Consider the following 5,822-nt stretch of genomic DNA (forward strand, 5'->3'; position numbering starts at 1 on the left):
GAGCCTATTACCATCCTCTACATATGCAAGAGTTTCAACAGGCCGTCCATCATCCTCACAGAGGGACACACAGCTCCTGCCACAACTTTAACGGCTTGTCATAAAATACATGCATGGGATTTCATTTACGAAGGTGATCAGAGAGCGGAGAAGCAGTATTTGGGTCATGTAAATTTAGTTTTAACATATATACATTGGCTAAGGTTGTGGAAAGGGTGTCATTTGTAAAACAATGAAAAATAAAACCAGAATGAATAGGGTAGCTAAAACCTTGTGGTGTGATGAACAAAACAAAATGGACAAACCAAAGTTCTTAATTGTGGCATGGTGGAAGGTGAACAGTGTGGAATAGACTCTATGTTCAATAAATAGGTTTATCAGTGGAGTTCTCCTTTCAGAGGTTTATTTGGGCCTAGCATTCTGGATCCCAACCCTTAATCCCCCAGCAGACACACCTGTAGATGAGAATATAAAGACCCTGAACTGAGTCGACTCAAACACTGAGTTTCAAAGAGTCTCTCCAGAGCAACTCTCCATAGAAGCTCCATTGTCAGAGCCAAAGAGCCACCAGACTCTGAGGATGACTCCATCTCCCAGGCTCCTGCTGCTGTTGCTGGGCATCACCCATGCCCATCCTTTCTTGGAGGAAGGAAGTGGAGCAGAGGTCCAAGTGGATGACCATGAGGACATCAGCACCAGGATTTTGGCCTCCAACAACAGCTCCAGTTAGATCCTACTGGAAGGAGACATGGTGGCGCCCAGAACCAGAAACGCCATGTGGCAGAACACAAACGGAGCATAAGAACTGTTAATGAAAGTTATCCCATGACCTTACGTTACAGGGATGATGGTCATGGTACAAACCCTGAATCACTGAATGTTTGTGGTATCTGCCAACAAGAGGGATAGGGATAGGATTAAGCGCCTGGCTCAGACGGAAACTAGAGACTTCTCCCCAATTCTATGAATGGGTATGGGGGAGTATTTTTTGTCCGGAGTACATAGTTTTGATTAAGTCTATTGTATATGTGCACACATGCAAATTTGCTCTCATGTATTTGCTCATTGTCATCATGGATGCAATACATTTATATATTTACACAGGTGCCAGTTTTTTTTGATTTGTCCATGTTTAATTATGTGCTGATGGTGATTTGTAGGCCTACTTTTTGTGACGCCTATCATTTTGTCTTTATTCAGGGTGTTGGCACCCTGATGAAGGCATCCATGTCACAACACGTTGATGCATTTAGTAATCCCTGCAAGATGTATTAGCCACAAGAATGAAGGCTTTTTAACTCAATGAGAAAGTGTCCTTGGATTTTTTTACCATTGTTGAGATTGCCCCTACGCTCCAATGAGCACCTCTCCATTCCACACCTGACTGAACCCACACAGCGCTCCTTTTCTCTGTCTATATACCAGAAATGCCATGTTCTGTTGGTCCCACAACTGCTTGCGGTGGAAAGCCTCCAACAGCATGGTGATGGTTCCCTTCACAGTGAGCAGAGCCTTCTCTGGGAAAGTTGGGAAAGGCAGAAGATCGACTACACCATGCGGCCCTTCCACAGCAGCACCTGCATCCGCTTTGTTCCCCCGTCAGAACGAGCACAACCAGATCAGCATTGAGAACAGGGATGGGTGCTTCTCGTCTCTGGGCAGAGAGGGACGCAGACAGGTCCTCTCTCTCAACAGGCTCGGCTGCCCCCACCATGGCATCATCCAACATGAAATCAACCGTGCTCTGGGCTTCCAGCACGACCGGGAGCGACCACGACCAGTATATCAAGATCAACTGGGAGAACATCGATCAGTGGATGGCCTACAACTTCTACAGGCAGTACACCAACAACCTGGACACTCCCTACGACTACTCCTCCATCATGCACTATGGAAGAACAGTCTTCTCTATTCGGTATGGGAAGGACAGCATCACCCCCATCCCCAACTCCACCATGCAGATCGGCCAGAGGCCGGGCATGGACATCTTGTGAATCAACCGGCTCTATGGCTGCGAACACACCCACCCAGGGCCTTCTATAGAGTACGTTCTGATGTACAAAATTAGTACTTCCAACCCAACCATACCCAAAAATCATCATTTAGGTTCAGGATTCAGGATTCCATTTCTAAAATCCTTCCATTTGCTGTTGTACTGCAGCCTAGTGGAGGGAGTACTGCTTGCAGTGTGTCTACTCTCCATTCAAGCCAAGCCTTTGCAAACACTGCTGTTCAAGAGCCACACATGAAGGTTAAAAACCTGGGGCTTCGGGTGCCATATCCCTCCTTGGGCCAGTGGGGAACAGGCCATGGGCTGCCCTCTAGTAGCTCAATGATGTCTGCCATCCAAGGCCTCTGTGGCCAGTTTGGGGCCACCAAGAGCACTCAGGCTCCCAAGAACCTGGTTATCGCCAGGAGAAGTGGAAATGGGGGAACACATACAACCTCACCAGAGGCCAAGGACAACTTGATCCACCCCTAGTGGCCCTGGTGAGTCCCGGATTGAGAGCCACAAGGGTCAAACTGTGGTCTCCTCTGTAGCAAAAAGGTCCAACCCTGCTATCCTGAAGAGGAGCCAGATGCGCTGCACAATCTACGGGTGCAGCCACCACTCGCCTGCATGGGGCCTCCCTCTTGACAACAAATCTGTTGCAACATTACAGGACCCTGGGAGATGAATGTCCCTCAAGGAGGTGCCAAGCCCCATCCCTGACCCTCAGATTGAGTACAAACAGCCAGTTGTCCAGGCAGTAAATGCATATGCCCCTCCGACGGAAGGGAGACCAAAGTTGATTTTTTAATTAATGAATTGCCCATTACAACAGCTCAAAACACTAGCTGTCTGGCTAACTTCAGTCACTTCCTATGTAAACACAAGTTACACTCAAAGATCTTCTGCCATTGCATGTACATTATCTTTGTGCAGTATATCTAGGACTCTCTTTGTGCCCACCCTCTTTTTTTTTTTTTTTTAAAAAGACAAATTCATTTTAGACCATTGTTCTCATTTTGTCACTTTTAGTATACTGCTTGTCGCCAGTGGTTACTTAACATACTGCATGCTACAGCGTTAGCATAGAGATGCTTTTGGTACCGATCCTCTCATCAGATATTGGTTAAAGGAACCAATGGGCCAACCTGCCACAAAGTCGAAGTTGTCCTTTAACATAAATTATTTACTGATGGAGGAGTCTGAAATGAAAAAAAAAAAAAATCAACAAAACCCAACTGTTTCTCCCTCTGACTACATCATTTTGCATCCCTTCTGTCATTTTCTCTCATGGTACCATTGGTTGTTCATAGCCCCAGGGTCTTCTGGATTGAGGGCTTTGATGTTGGCCTGCTCCGGGGCGTCAGGCTGGGGATGAAGGATAGGGACTCGCCCAATAGCCTCTGGGCAGCAATACAGTCAGTATAGACTCTCCCTGTAACTTACCTGGACCCAGACTCCCAGAAGGATTTTTACCACTACAGATGGGGTTTGTCCATTGGCTGATCAAAGACAAGCTTACTGCTCTAGATCGTTGAATGTGGATATGAAGAATTGTGATATCAAAATGTATCACGCAAAATGTTAACATTTTTACCAACTGGATCCTCTGGATTTTAGAGATATGGACTGATAAACTTGAGATGTTTTGTTTTTCTAAAATATTCAGCATTTTGGAGACACTTACATATTTAGCAAAAATTAATTAACCTCATTTATCATTCATTATTCATCATTATTTACCCCAGCATTTTATTTTCAGGGCCCCTAAACTTTGGAACAACCTGCCAGAAGAAATGTGAACTCTACCCACTGAACAACACAGGGAATGAAACCTCTAACCCTGACAGTGTTAGTGCTCATTTCAATACAGCAGTCAGGAAAGCCCTAGTTTATCACAACTCTCTTTATTAGCCTACATTATTTTGCATGAAATACATTAGCAATTCCACTGCTGTGAGCAAGAGGTCAACAGGAAAATACTGATTCTCACCATCATCAGCGTATTTCTATGTTAATTCTATCTCTCTTATGATTCGTGTTGTGTTTGGAAGTAAAAAAAGACTTGAGAGGGAGAATGAACAGATATGAATCAATGTGTTGTTGTGGAGCTGGGAGCACCCTGCACACAGACAACAGGATAGAGCCCAAACGGGTGCAATTAATTAATTGATTGATTGATTGTGGGTGAAACATAACGCTGGTTCCTAACATATACTGTGAACCAATCAGCTTTCAGTGTGGGTGTTCACTTTTTTGCGCTCTTTTCTTGTGTCTTTTCCTTGTTTTTTCATGAAAATGAGTATCTAAACCACAATAACAACAAGACGAGGCAAGCCTAGTTTAGCCTGTGGGGAACATTGTCTGTCAGGAAATGAAGCATTTTACCCATGACTTTCTGTCCATAAATGGTACTGGACCCTCTGTTCATGTAGGTTCCAGAAAATAATGTCATCCATAACTTTATACATAAATACATCCATGCATACAACCGTAATATGGGCCTGTCTGGATGTGTGGTTTTGATCATAAAGGTAACAAGGGATTCAGAGGGCTATTAACAAGTTAATGAGGGTTATTAATGAGTTAATAAAGGATATCAATGAGTATTACTGGACACACACACCCTCAACCTCTCTCAGGTTCTATGGAGATAATATACAGTGCCTCTGTCTGCACATGTGCACACAGCTGAATTTCCTCAGGTCTGATATTGAGTTATAACAAGTCTTCTGAGACCGATCACCCACTGTATTTGTGGCTAATCAGAATGCATATGCCACATCACATCAGTCCCTGTGTATCCCCCCACGTGTGAACTGTGATTTTACTTGGTAATTTTGGAGCGTCCCTCTGCCTATACATATTCATGTTGAGCCTATAAGTGTCAAATTGAGGTGTCCTTCCAGTGTCCTTGACAGCGGGTTATTAATATTGAATACCTAAGTCAACATAAGTGGATGAGGGGATATACAGGTTATCGTCTACCATGGTGTTTACCATGTCCTCTGTCCTAAAGACAACGGGACATCATCAAACTAGTTCATATGGTATTGCATTGTGTAGTACTATATTATGTGTGTATATTGCAGGAAGTAATTAGTGGATTCTCAGTGCATTTCTGTAGAGCTGGTCTCCTCTAATTTCATTAAAAGAAGCCAATGACTGAGAGAAATGCAAACACCTTAACTATTCTATGGGACTAATCAGCAAATTATTTCATATGGTGTACCATTGTATAGCATATATACCATATATATTATTGGTGGATTCTCATTGTATTTCAGTACAGCACATTTCCTCTAATTTCACACATTCCCCAATGAAGAGGCTGCTGACAGAGCCTCCACGCTCTGACTGAACAGCCAAAAAATCCCAGGGTATCCCTCTGAACGCCAACATCTTAACTACCCTTAATTCTCCGATCCCTAAATGAACGCGGCTGTTGCTTGTGGCCTGTAAAAAAAAAAAAAAAAAAAAAACCCTCCTCCTGCTACTGCAGTGCAGCACCCGAGGTTTTGCCTGTGTTTGATAGGGATGCCGGCTGCGGGCGTCTCTTGTCACGGCAGCTGAGAGAAGGTCGCCGAGGTCCTCCCGCTCGCGGCGACGCCCAAGGGGCCCGTCAGCACGAGGTCTCGGAACAGCCTCGGCCTGGCTTCGTGAAAGCCCAATGAAGGAAGAGAGGGGCTCGGAAAGCGCTACCGGATGCCCGCTGGTCCCTCGCAGCATCGGAGCACGGAGAGGACGTACACACCACGCAGGGGGAATTCAAAAAGAGATGTGGTGCAGAGTCGAGACAGAGAGGGAGAGGCAGATCCAGACGCTACAGTGT

At 45.0% G+C, this 5,822-nt stretch overlaps 1 pseudogene; it reads left to right on the plus strand.

Annotated features, from left to right (window-relative positions):
* Positions 1-580: 580 nt before the first annotated feature.
* On the plus strand, positions 581-2,482 carry LOC139667419 (high choriolytic enzyme 1-like; annotated as a pseudogene).
* The last annotated feature ends 3,340 nt before the right edge of the window (positions 2,483-5,822 follow it).

Source organism: Centroberyx affinis, unplaced genomic scaffold (genome assembly GCF_046629955.1).
Source record: "Centroberyx affinis isolate AG114_WGS23_722 - 3 ecotype Tasmania unplaced genomic scaffold, CSIRO-AGI_Caff_v1 ptg005513l_1, whole genome shotgun sequence".
Lineage (NCBI taxonomy): Eukaryota > Metazoa > Chordata > Actinopteri > Beryciformes > Berycidae > Centroberyx > Centroberyx affinis.